Source organism: Mytilus trossulus, chromosome 14, assembly GCF_036588685.1.
Source record: "Mytilus trossulus isolate FHL-02 chromosome 14, PNRI_Mtr1.1.1.hap1, whole genome shotgun sequence".
NCBI classification, from domain to species: domain Eukaryota; kingdom Metazoa; phylum Mollusca; class Bivalvia; order Mytilida; family Mytilidae; genus Mytilus; species Mytilus trossulus.
Genome location: NC_086386.1, coordinates 45915944 through 45930004, shown reverse-complemented (window position 1 = coordinate 45930004; position 14061 = coordinate 45915944). Strand labels below are relative to the sequence as shown.

At 32.7% G+C, this 14061-nt stretch overlaps 1 long non-coding RNA gene across 1 annotated transcript; it reads right to left on the bottom strand.

Moving 5' to 3' along the window:
* Positions 1-3193: 3193 nt before the first annotated feature.
* LOC134695787 (uncharacterized) lies at positions 3194-13553 on the bottom strand. The gene is made up of 4 exons (XR_010102847.1): positions 13461-13553; positions 9481-9582; positions 5064-5179; positions 3194-3287 (listed from the first exon to the last, which is right to left on the bottom strand). It is a non-coding gene; the product is annotated as an uncharacterized LOC134695787 (long non-coding RNA).
* Positions 13554-14061: the final 508 nt, after the last annotated feature.

Below are 14061 nucleotides of genomic sequence, written 5' to 3'. Positions count from 1 at the left end.
AATGATTCTTTACAAAGTATGATTTATCCCTCCCTAAGACAAGATACTTGTATCTACGTTGGCCATTCTTTTTTATGAAGCAAAGTAATACCAACTCTTTTAATTTGTCTTTTAGTTTGGAATGTGGAATACTTGTGTAAAGAGTAGAAAAGTCAAATGTTTTAATACTGTTACAAGATGAAAGAGAGTTAGATTGTATGTACTCTAAAAGATCTTTGGAATTTTTAAGTATCCACATCTGATTCACGCCACCTCTAGAATAGGCAGTTTCACAATAACTTTGAAGCCCGTCTTTGATTGCTGATAAAATGGATGTTAATAATTTAGAAAGGGGTTTCGTGGTGCACTTGGAAGACCCAGCAATATACCGTTGTTTGTAAGGAAACTTATGTAGTTTAGGTATCCAATACAGTGATGGAAGATCCAGTTCTTCATCTTTGGTTGAAATACCAAAGGAACAAAGAACAGACCTATGATTATCCAGGATTTCCTCTTTGGTAAGTGTCGTGAGGGTATATGTTGGGTTTCCAAGTGAATTGTCTATACCTAATTCGTTTATCAAGCAATTAATGTAATGACTTTTACAGATAAAAACGATGTTATTTGGGGCTTTGTCTGCGGGGACAACAACATATTCATCATGAAGGTCAGATAGGTGTTTAGCAACATTTAGATCTTTGATGATTGACGTAGCATGGGCATTGATGGACCCATTCAGTTTCATAATTCTGATTTGTATTAACGACCTCACTGCCTTAATCCATTCGGATAGAGTGTCTACGTCTTCCTTCTCGCGCTTATCCCATTGCCTGGCATAATCCTCGACTGAATCCATCAAAATTTTAAAGTTGTGTTTCCAATTGATGGATTTAGGCTCACGATATTTTGGACCTTTCGATAACACGTTTCGTAGAGAAGTGTTATTAACAATGTTAAGGTCACCGGTAATAACGTGGCCAGCAGGATTATATGTGAATTTGGAACTAGCACAAGTGCAATCAGGAGGTTTAGACTTGAAGTCGTCAATATCGAGATCCTGCAAAACGCGTTTGTAATTGAAAATTTTAGTTGCAATAGGTTTGGTATAGGTATAAGAATTATTGGTACAGACTGGTCTTTGAAATAAGGAGGTATTTTCGATTGAACTAATTTATGATGAAGGATATTGCCTAGGTTGACGCCATCGAGACCTTTGTTGGCAAAGGAAAGATTTAGAATCGAGACCTTTGTTGGCAAAGGAAAGATTTAGAAAAGATCTTTTCTCTTTTTCATCTTTTCCAATGCGAGCTGGCTTGACAAGTCTGTGACTAGCAATATCCGAAATTATAGCTTGTAGTTTGTATAGGTTTGAATGAGGGTTTGTAAAAGTGGATTCCAAACATAAATTGAACAGAGAATGAAGTTTTGAAAGGGGTAATGAATAAAGTTTCGTGCGAATGTGATGAATACCGAACGGTTTTTGTATTCATGGCAGCAAGTCATTAATAGAGACATCATGCAGAGAGGGTGATGTATAATGACGATGGCCATGACTACGTCTACGTCGGGGAGTCGAGTTGAAAATATTCATCACATTCACCGAGTTACACGAAGGACTAGATAGCTATATAGAATACCTATACAAATCAATTTTGTCATTGCAGCCATACGGTGTTGCAGTTCCCAATTGTCTAATCCAGTAGTCTTCTTTTTGTCTATTGAGAGTCGTTGAAAGATCAGGATTGTTCGAGCTATGGTATATTTTTTTCAATAATTCGAACTGTCATAGAAACGATGGAATGATCGGGCTGATTGAAATGCTGGTATATAATGTCGTTAGCATTGAGGTTTATGTCTGATCTATGACCGCACATACGTTTGTTTAGCCTTCCTTTCGTTTCACCGACGTATACCAAGCCACAAAGGTTGCACTCTAATCCGTAGACGACATTTATCGATTTACAATTCAGATCATCGTAACTTCTGGTAAAATATGACTTCTTGGTCAAATTGCTAGTGAATTCAGCATCTGTAATTAAAATAGCACAAGTTTTGCAGCCTTTGGTCTCACATTTTGAAATGCGACAGTTTTGTACTGTGTCATCATAAACCAGAATGTCTTTAAGGAGAACTGAACAAGGCTGTATATGTGTAATATTGCTGTTGTCACTATGACGATGATCTTAATGAGTCGTGTTTGGGTTATTTGTCATGTCTGGTGATGAGGGGACACCTGCCGTATCAGACGACACCGTGTCCATGGTGACGTCTGTTTCGGACCTTTTTATACTGGGCGACGTCCGAGCCAGTTTCCTGTTAGTTCTTCGTAAGTTCATGCAATTGTAGTTTAATAAAAGAGGGACGAAAGATACCAAAGGGACAGTCAAACTCGTAAATCTAAAACAAACTGACAACGCCATGGCTAAAAATGAAAAAGACAAACAGAAAAACAATAGTACACATGACACAACATAGAAAACTAAAGAATAAACAACACGAACCCCACCAAAAACTAGGGGTAATCTCAGGTGCTCCGGAAGGGTAAGCAGATCCTGCTCCACATGCGGCACCCGTCGTGTTGCTTATGTGATTAGATCCTGCTCCACATGCGACACCCGTCGTGTTGCTTATGTGATTAGATCCTGCTCCACATGCGGCACCCATCGTGTTGCTTATGTGATTTCATAAATTGGTCATCATAAAGAGTTTTCTTTATTCAACATATTTGAAAAAAAAGAGATGATTCAAAGGGAAATCTTCTTGGCATTTTATTGTGTAGCGCTATTCTAGCAACTCTTCTGTTGTGGGTTATAAAGAAATGTTCGAACCAAGAGTTGAGTTTAAGTGTATGTTTAGGTCATCCCATTGCAGTTGCAATCATGTCTTAATTTCTCCTTTTAAAATATCAATGAACATGATGACTAGGAGTATATTTTATCGTCGAAGTCACAATTGTTTGATTTTTTTCCTCGGTGTAGACCTCACCGATGTATCCATGGAACACCCATGTTTGCAAGGTTTTCAAGAACAAATGCACATACTGGAACATAAATTGATCACTCTCACAGTTGTAATGTTTAGTTTTGTTTTGATTTTGGGGGTTTGGGAGGGGTGGCGGTGAGGTTCCAAAAGTTAGCGTCGATCGGTCTTATCGTCTAACAGTGTATGATTCCACCTTGATATATCATTTCTGTCTTTTTGAAGAAAAGAAAAATCCGCTTTTAATAATTTTATTTTTCCATGCATCGACAATTTTTTTCAAATGAAGAACATCGTTGGCAGTGTCAAAGTCTCTATGGACAAACTCTCTGAAAACATAACAATATCAAGTAAAAGACATATGAACATAAGTCCAATCTAAATCTAAAATCGACATCACATGGCATATGTATAGGATAGAAATTTTTTGATAACTATAAGAAACATAAACTAGTATTGTCTGGCACTCTTGTCGATTGATTCTCTGATTAAATAAAACTAGAATTTTTTGTTCGCTTTTCACGATCAAAAAGAATAATTGATTCACGTCAAGCCAGCCACATATTTGATATATATCAGAATATAAGCATGATTCCATATTTGCTAATGAATTGAATTTAATATAATCTGAATTTTAATGTAAACATTATCATCAACTTAAAATATCAGATATCACAATACTAGACCAAAAATCTAATAGTCAATTTATGGTTAAATAAAAATAACAAGACATTATTGAACATTATATTGAATCCATAGTATAATTATTTGTTATGTCAAATTCCTTAAACAAACTATTTTAGGAAAACAAGAATGTGTCCTCGGTACACGAATACCCCACTCGCACAATCATTTTCCATAGGAAATTGGGGTAAACACTCTAATTTGGCATTAACATTAGAAAGATCATATCATAAGAAACATGTGTACAAAGTTTGAAGTCGATTGGACTTCAGCTTCATTAAAACTACCTTGACCAAAACTTTAACCTGGAGCGGGACAGAAGGACGAACGGACGAACAGACGAACGGACGCACAGACCAGAAATCATAATGCCCCTCTTCTATCGTAGGTGGGGCATAAAAATTAGGTATATCAGGAAATGTGATAATAACTTAAAGATAAAAGGTATAAAAAAACAGTTACAAATTTATGTAGACATTTGGAAGTTTTCGTCTCATAATCTATTACATCAGCTGGATTGATTATTAAACCGATTTATACTGAGAAGCACAGCATCATCATAAATATATGAATAGTCATTTAAATCATACGAAATCAATTGTGAGTCTGTGAAACCTGGCATGTTGACGTCATCGATAGAAAATGTTGGGATCGTTGTTATATTTTGGCCTTTTTGTTTGTCCATAGTGAAGATTTAAATTGAACAGCGTTTTTTCTCAAGTTTGACAAGACAATTGAAGGTCAATCGTTAGTTTAAGAGAGTCCAAATTGCCAATTTGTCAGTAATTACATAAAAACATATTTAATATCAATCAATAAATTGATTTGCAAAAATGTTTTTATAATTATTTTTTTTAATTCACAATTGTTCTTATATTGCACATTGTGAGTAAGACAATCAGTTTTAGAAACATACAAATATATAAATTTAACCATATTAGAATTATGAATGTGTGTGACTTGAAATTAACAGTTTACATTATGTTGAAGATGAACACAGAGTTTAATCTAAAAAAGGAACACATTTTTTTATATCAATATCTTAAAGGAAAAAGATGATATCATAAAGCATGACAAGACAAAATAGATATTCTTGAAATTAGTACAAAATCCACGACTAGTGACGTCATTGGTAAATGGCGATATTTTCGAACACATATATATTTTAAATTCACTATACTCAACCTAGACTGTTATACATGTAATTCGATTATATAAAACAGAGTTATTACAATTAGGTTAAAAATATTTGTTCAAATATAAAGCAGTGTTATTTTCAAGACATGCATCATTTATTGATCGTGAGCAGTCTGTGACCTGTCCTGAAGTCTTCTTCATATATCAGTTGTAGTTAAATATCATCTTTTTTTAACGGGAATAGAATATGTCCAACTAAAAGCTAAATAAAGGATTATACTTACTCTGGGATACTCGCATATGTAGCGTGCTAAAACATTAGCACAATTGTATGTAGACCAATTCCATATACCGTCTTCTAAATCTATCACCACACATTTAAAGGAACTATCCTGAGCGCCTGAAATAATTAACCGACTTATTATTTCGCACTTCATCTTGAATACCACAAGGGGGTCGAACGCAATATAGTACACAGTCTTGATCCACCCTTCTAACTAATTGATAAACCAATTTCAAGTATACTTAGGGCCTCGGTGACCGAATGGTCTAAGTAGTTACTATGCCAGTCAACATAGAGGTTTCGAGTTCGAACCCCGTTCGTGCAGGTGCACTCGACTCAAATCTTGATTGACTAGGATTGTCAGTATTGCTATCGAATTTCAGTACTTTTCACCGGGCATATTCCTGCTTCCTCTACCAATAAAAACTGTGCCAATCTTTTTGAATCATCAGGATGCGGTCATCAAAAATATTTATACACATCATTAAAAAGGGATGTAATATATATTTCAAACTTGAAAGTTGGCCTAACAAAAACCCACTCCCGTGCATAGTTTCATTGTTGTTTAAATGTGTATATATTAATATTAAGCCCGTTTGCATCTTCTATACTATTATAAATGAGAAAAAACTCATTTTGTGTGTGGCTCCTCTTCCTTCCACAAGTAATTAATCATCATGCCTCTCTAATATATAGGTTACATGCATAGTTGCATTTGTCATCCATTCTTATGATTATTCAGATTGAGTTATTTTGGAAGAAAGACGACAAAAAAGGTGTCATATGAATCATTGAAATGACTTCCAGAAATAAACATGCACAAGAACAACCAATCGTGTGATAGATTACAAAAATGAAAAATGAATAAGCCAACCAGAGCGTTCTCCATATCATTGATTTCAGATCGCAAGAACCACAACTATTTTACCTCCTTAGAGACAATTATTTTTCGCGTTTATCCATATGTAAACTACGATTATGTTATAGATAATGCATATTTTAAGGTTTTTCTTGTCGTAGAACACACCGAGGGGTGACAGGATTGATCAAATGAAAGACCGACCGGAGGGAGGTCTTTCTTTGAACAATCCTGACACCCCGAGGTGTGTTCTACGACAAGAAAAACCTTAAAATATGCATTATCTGACTTATATACCGTCAAAAAATATTAATTTTATAAAGATTTGTAAAATTAAGTATCCTTTTTTACCGACAACACTAAAGTGGGATATTCCTTTCTAATGCGTTCAGGTTTAATACGCCCTGCGGCTCATTCAAAATGTGAAATAAAACTCACAAAATAATTTAAAAATTTTAATCCATACACAATAAAACTATTACTGTAACTGCATGAAGTAAGACACAAATGTATTGTTACCATCCGATAACGGTGTATGACAAATACAAGACACATTGTAAGTTATTTATTGTATCACTTAGCTTATGGAAAAGGGGGAGGGGTATGTGTTTTTTTCTCTCGTTTTGTTATGTTATTTCTATCGCGGAAAAGTTGTTATTTATTTAACCATTTTACTTGAATCGAATGAAAAATTCAGAAAGATTGTCTTTCGAACAGCAATACATTTTATTAAAAGATAATCAGGATAAAATTATATACCCTCCGCATCGACCCTTTCGTGTTATTCAATAGAATATAAGATTATTTTATTAGTTGATCATTTGATAGAGTAAAAGGTATACATAAATTTTAAAAAGTGACGAACTGACACGAAGACGAATATAAATACATGTAGGTCACAGTATGATTTCCTATTCAGTGTGTATCGTTCTGAACATGCATTAAATATTTGCCACTGGACGTTAAGGGCATACGATACAGTTTTTGATCCTGTATTTACAAGTTCATGAAAATTTGCAAATAGGCTATTTTGTACCTGATTAAATCAAATATGTAATAAAAAATATACCTTCGTGAGCTACTTTTTGAGTAAAATGAGGTCGAAATTTTGTATATTTGCTCGAAATTCAGATTTGTGGCCGTAATTTCTTTTTCGAAAGAAAGACATAACTTTTTTGTTATAAAAGATAAAAACAAATTGTTTTTTGTTAAATAATTGGTGATTTCTGTATTTTATAAATATCTTTAAAAAATATGCAATTTTCTATTCAGAAATAACTCATATTTATTAAATGTTCATGAATTGAGAAAAAAACTTAATTTTTTACTGCATGTTTATCACAATTAAAAAAAATCCTCTATTTACAGTTTTATAAAATTTGGGTCACATAATCTCCCTGCAAAATGAAACCAAATGCCGTTTTGAAAAATAGGGGTCCATGAACTCGTTTTCAAATTAAATCAGTTTGAATGATAAAATTCAGTCGAAAAATGCATCTTTTCCCGATATGACACAGTTTGACGTCGCGAAAATAACAAATTACGTTAGCAACGTCATTACCTTCCCTGTAACTGTATCGTATGCCCTTAAGCAATCAACCTTTTCAGTTTGACTCAATAAGATTTTCAAAATCTTACATACGAATATGTTAAATCTGGATTTATTTTTATTAAAGTCTACATTAAAATTCATCTGACCTATATGATAATGTTTCTTTATAATTATTATAGCGATAAATCAACAAAACTTCACGTTATTTGTTTCTAAAATTAAATTGCGGGTCTACAATGACGGTTTCTTTTACATCTATCAGCGGTTGAACTTTAGAAAATAAATTTCCAAATCGGCACCAAAAAACTATTAGACGAATAAAATTTTGAAGTACAACATAGAATGCATGTTAATCAAGGAAAATAATGACCTTACACAGGTCATTATTTTATGCCTTGGAGCATATACCATTGAAACATGGTATTGTCCGGGTTGATTCTGAAAAAGAATGACCCGACGTTCTGAAAGAAAATAACTCCATATAGGTATATAAACTACTATAATATTAAGAGATTCTCTGTATTCTATTCTGTTTTCTTTGAAATATTTACTATCTAAGGGGTCATACCAGTTGCATATATATTGAAATAATTAAGTAAAACATGTGGACACAAGAATGTGTCAAGAGTATACGGATGCCACATCGGCATTATCATTTTCTATCTTCAGTGAACAGTGAAATGGGGTAGAATTTCTAATTTGGCATTTCAATTAGAAAGATCATATCAAAGGGAATTTATTTACTAAGTTTCGAGTTAATTGGACTTCTACTTCATCAAAAACTACATCGACAAAAACTTTAACATAAAGCGAGACAGACGGACGGACGAACGAACGGACAGACGCACAGACTAAAAAACGTAATGCCCATAAATAGGGAATAACAATTAATCATTAAAAGTAAAAGTTGTGATTTGGCCAAACTGAAAGCGGTGTAGAGATTAGAGGGAGGCAGGACTTTTTCGGGACGTCGGGATCGGGTGTTTTTAAGCTCGGGATTTCGGGACTGATCCTAACGGGATCCGGGAATAATTTTTTTTCGAATTTCGGAATTTCGGAATATGAATTTCGTTGAAATACACACCTCGGGATTTCATGTTTTTAAGCCCGGAATTTCGGGATCAGAGCACCACCGACCACCCCTCAAATTAGCCTAAGTCAATTGTACAAGATAAAATGCAATCATTTACATGTTGATAGGACTCTCAAATAAAAAGCACTAATGAATTGTCCTAGAAGCATATTTTATTAGAGTAATTATGGTCTATAAGCAGTTTTATTTATTTCATGGTTGAAGCGGTGCAAATTTAATTTAGTTTGACTTTTGCCAAAAAAAAATGCTTTGTAGCAATTGGGGAAGAATAATTGTAGCCAGAACACAAAAATAATTGAATTTAACAGAAAGGAAAAAAAAATAACGGAATTTGGGAAAGGGAGAGGGCTTTTGATACGCTTATAACAAATTCTCCTGACATAATATCTTTTACAAAAATTCATCCTACAACAGATTACAAGCTGTATATACCCGCGTGTGTTCTAGTAACATTTTTAACTCATTAATAGATGAAGGTTGCGTTCAATAGTTATTCAAGTGCCGTTAAAACCATGTGTCTGCTGTGATAGATCTTTCAAACGAATGATTATAAACTTTTATTGACATTATAAGGCATATATCGGTGATAATTAAATTTTGGAATTCCACTTAAATTGATATTTATTTACTTATTTTGTTTCGTTGTCAATTACTAGCAGTTTTAACAGATTTAGTGAATTAGAATAATTCAAACATAATCAAATATCAGATATAAGTTTGTGAACCAGACACAACGTGTATAGCGGAAAAATAACATTTGATATATAGTAGTGACAAAGACTTAATTTCATCTTGGAGACGCTAAATATTTCATTAACAAATGAACGTGATTAAAAAGTTAAGACGATTTGTACAGTGTAATCTTTCTGTAGTGTTATGTACCAACTAAGTTATGAAGAAAAAGTTAAATTTACCTATTCCAAATGGGAGAGCATTGAATGCAAATGAACTATTTTCTGTGTCAAATGTGTATAATCCATCTTCGTCGAAATCATTTGCACCGCTCCACACATTTCCTGTAAGATAATTTTAATTTTAATGAGTTTCATCGAAAACCAGAAAATAATAAAAAAAAAAAGGATTAACAAAAGATAAAGTCGAATGTAAATTAAAACAAGTCCAAAACATGATTGTAGTTTATATATTTTGTTCAATCAAGGGAGCTATATTTACTTGACTTAATTCGGAAAAGTTTGTTTTTTGTCGATTCTTTATCTTTATCATTTAATATTTTTGTAATGGTTTTGTAGCAACTCTTTTCGTACTATAACAATGTCGTATCTCTGCCATTTCCTTCCTGAAAGTATCATATTACACCTGATAGATCAATGCATATCTATCTTTTAGTTTATATTTGTGAAGCAGTTATATTTTGCTTGACCTCGGTATTGGAAATTTTTCAAAGCTAGAGGTTCTAAAGAGCCTGTGTTGTTCACCTTGGTCTATGTTCATATTAAACAAAGGACACAGATGGATTCATGGCAAAATTGTGTTTTGGTGATGTTGAGGTGTTTGTAGATCTTACTATACTGAACATACTTGCCACTTACAATTTTCTTTATCTATAATAAACTTGACCCTTAAGATACAGAGGAAAACATTTTGTAAAAAATTACAAAAATTTAACAATTTAATTAGAATTGTTTAAAATTGACTTTAAAGGGCAATATCTGCTTAAGCGGTCAATTGACCATTTTGGTTAAGTTGACTTATTTTTAGATCTTACTTTGCTGAACATTATTGCTGCTTACAGATTATCTCTATCTATTATAGAAATCAAGATAAAAAAAATCTTTAAAAATTACCAATCGGGGGTAGCAACCCAACAACAATTTGTCCAATTCGTCTGAAAAATTTCATGGCAGACAGATATTGACTTCATTAACATTTAACCCCTTGTCAGATTTGCTGTAAATGCTTTGGTTTCAGAGTTATAAGCTAAAATCTACACTTTACCTTTATGTTCTATTTTTAGCCATTGTTTGCTGGGTCACCGGACACAATTTTTAAACTAAAATACCCTAATAATGATTGTGGCTAAGTTTGGTTTAATTTGACCCAATAGTTTCAGAGAAGAAGATTTTTGTAAAAGATGTCAGAAGTTTACACTTGGCAGATTGCTAAGTATAGTTTTTGAATGTCCATTCGGTCGAAAGAGTCCTCCAGTATTCAAATCTTTCATTATTAATAGTACCTAGTTCCTAATGGTGAATGAAAATTTAGGCCACAGTACCTTTCTTACATTTGCACCATTTATATGAACTCATATTAGTCCAAATTTAATCATGCAAGGTATGCCTTTATATTTTTACAGTTAGGGTAAGAGGTTTTTTTTAGGCTAGTCAGAAAGCTGTCAATTATATCTATTTTTATTTCTTTTACTGTAGTTGATCCTGCACTCTTTTATGGTTTTAATTAGAGTTCTTATATTTTGTTGTCCTGGACACAGATATCGTCCTTTGACTTTCGTTTTCTATGAATAGGCCCTTAAACGGATTGCGTTTTACTTACATTTGTTTTTAAATTTAATGCCTTAAATGTTATGCATAAAAAGAAATATAGAGATTATATTACATGTTCACGTATAAACAGTTTGTCTAGATCTGAAGCTGTCATACTAAATAATGCATCCACTCCACATAAAATTATCCTTAACTTGAATGACAGTGCATTTACCTTCCATAATGTTGATATAATATGTCCCTTTACTTATACGCTACACGGTAAAAAATATATTAGATAGAGCAGGTGCTATTCTTTAATTTAATTTGCCCTTTTTGTCTTAGATAACTTCACAACAATATGACTGTTTGCTCACACCTTTGTGTGTCTACTTTTACTAACGTCATTCTGTCGGGCTTATCAATAAGTTTTCATAAGAATTCTTCGACTGTTTTGTAAATTGTTTATATACTAGTATTCCGTTAGTGTAATGCAAATTCTAAGTAATATTCATGTGGTCAATAAACCTTATTCAGAATATAGATTTAACAACCTCTGATGCAATCGTAATTCCACTTCATAACTAGACACTTCTTATAACTGTGTAAAATATGGCAATACCGCTGCAACCCAAATATTGAATAAATATCCACAAATGCACGTAAATATCCATCAATACTCCCGCTCAATGGAAGATAAGACAAATTTATCTAGATAATATCCTGATAAAACTGTAAGGTTAACAGTGAACAGGAGAGTTTTTGTTGCTTTCCTTTTACTGTGACATTACATAAATACCTAAAAGCTTCATTTATCTTGTCTTTTTAAACAAAGCCAATATGTGGTCTAAAAATATGTAGGACAAACACAACGGGTTTTTTTCTCTCTCAAAAATACCGGAAAATCAATACCGCTTCCAAAAACCTATGAAATCAAAAGCATTAATTTGAAATATTTAAGTCAACACAACCACAATATAAAATTTATTACATTCCAACTACTTAAAACTATCCAGAGACAAGATAGGCAATTCGCCGTTTCAGAATCTAATGCATCCTGGGTAATATTTTCAAAAATTTACACCAAATTTAACTTAAGCGTTTTGATTGGTTTAAAACGTTATAAACAATGGAAATTCAACCAATGACGTAACGTTATTTTCACTTTGGGGTACGAACAATGAATTACCCATGATGCTTTACATTCTGAAACGGCCAATTGCATAAATATTTTTAAGATTCACGTAAAAATATCGAACTGTCTTAACAAGTGTCTTAGATTCAACGATTTTAGACACCTTATCCAGTCGGTCTAAATGACCATATACTTGGTCAAGGGAACATAACTTTAACATCTGTTGATATGAAAGATCTTGATTGACAAAAGACAACGTAATAATAAGTCTCGTGGCAAACGTATCAATGAAAAATAGCGAATTAAATATCGTATGAAGTAGACACTTGATAATCACCTATCTATATTTAAAAAAAATAGCAGGCATTGATAATTTTGTAAACTGGGTCAACTACCAATAAGCAAAATGTATGATAGTTTCAAGGAGTCCTTCTTCCGCTCACTCTATGAATATACGAGTTTAAGTACAGCTCTTTGCTACTGAAGGCGTATCAATTAACCTAAAGATAAAAAAACAACACTTTCTAAAAACAAATATCCTGGTATATTAACAGAGATATTCTTTTTAACAACTTATTGAGTATATTTAATGACTTTTACCAGTCTGTAGACCTCCCTATGTTGATAACACAGAACCACATATGATTTCGCACACACACACACACACACACCAACACACACACACCTACACACACACACACACACACACACACAAAAACAGCAGAAGTTTATTTTTCTAATTAAAAGTCAGTTACAAAAGATGTCAATGTACAAGTTGCTGTAAACGGTAAAAAACTGATTAAAAATTTCATGATTCTTATTTAGATAAATGTATGGATATAAACGATTATCGTATTTTGAAAATATTTCAGAAATAAATAAATAAAAGAATTAACATATCTGGCCGAACGACTAATTTGAATCTTAAAATAACTCTTTCAAATATCAAATAAATAGTTTATTCTCTAGTAGCTACATTACTTATGAACCATCTTCAGCTTTCGAACGTCTTTGGTAGAGGTTTACTACTGTATCGTTATGCGAAATAATTATATAAGTAAAATTCAAAATCACAAAATGAAAAAATGTTATCACATATCAAAATAGTCTACATAAATAATCTTGATCAATTTGTGGATCTAGTTATTACATTTTGGTTCATAAAACTTAACGGATAAAATTCATTATGCCATTACTTGTAATATGTGAAAACGGATTAAGGCTGTTCACACGAGTGTGTAATTTGTTATACATGTAACAGTTTTATTTTTTTATATTTCGTGATTACTGAATAACTTCATTTAAAAAGAATACTTACTAATGTTGAATTCATTTGTTACTGCAGCGGCTTCTTGCTCAGTGTTCGGTCTCCACAGATAAGCACCTGGTGTACCGGCACAACTCGACCGAAATTTTTAAGAAAATTTAAGGAAATGTCCTTTAACGTGCTCGGAAATTTAAAAACGATCCTGGTACAAATGTACATGTAGACGTATCGATCCTTTAAATAAACGTATTGTAAAAGGTAAACAATTCAACACTGTCAACATTGTTCATGTTGGTATACATATTGATTTTGTTTAGTAAATTAAAAGCAAAATGAATATTATTGTTATTTACATATACGCATACATAGATCTACAATCTCTCGATACCTGTTTCTTGCCATAGCACAAGGTCGTGTTTTTCTCTGAATGTTGGATGTGTACTGATTGGTAGTTTAGTCTTGGATGCATGATTGGTTTTTATTCGTTATAAGTGGATTTAAACTAGTTGTCAGTTACTACGAGTATCTCCGAATAATACCTATAGTCTGTTTGTTGTTAAAATATACGAGTACTTAGGTACGTCCATTCTGTATAGTACAAATGTACTTCTATTGGTATTAATCTGATGTGTAAAGCCTTTTTTGATTGATT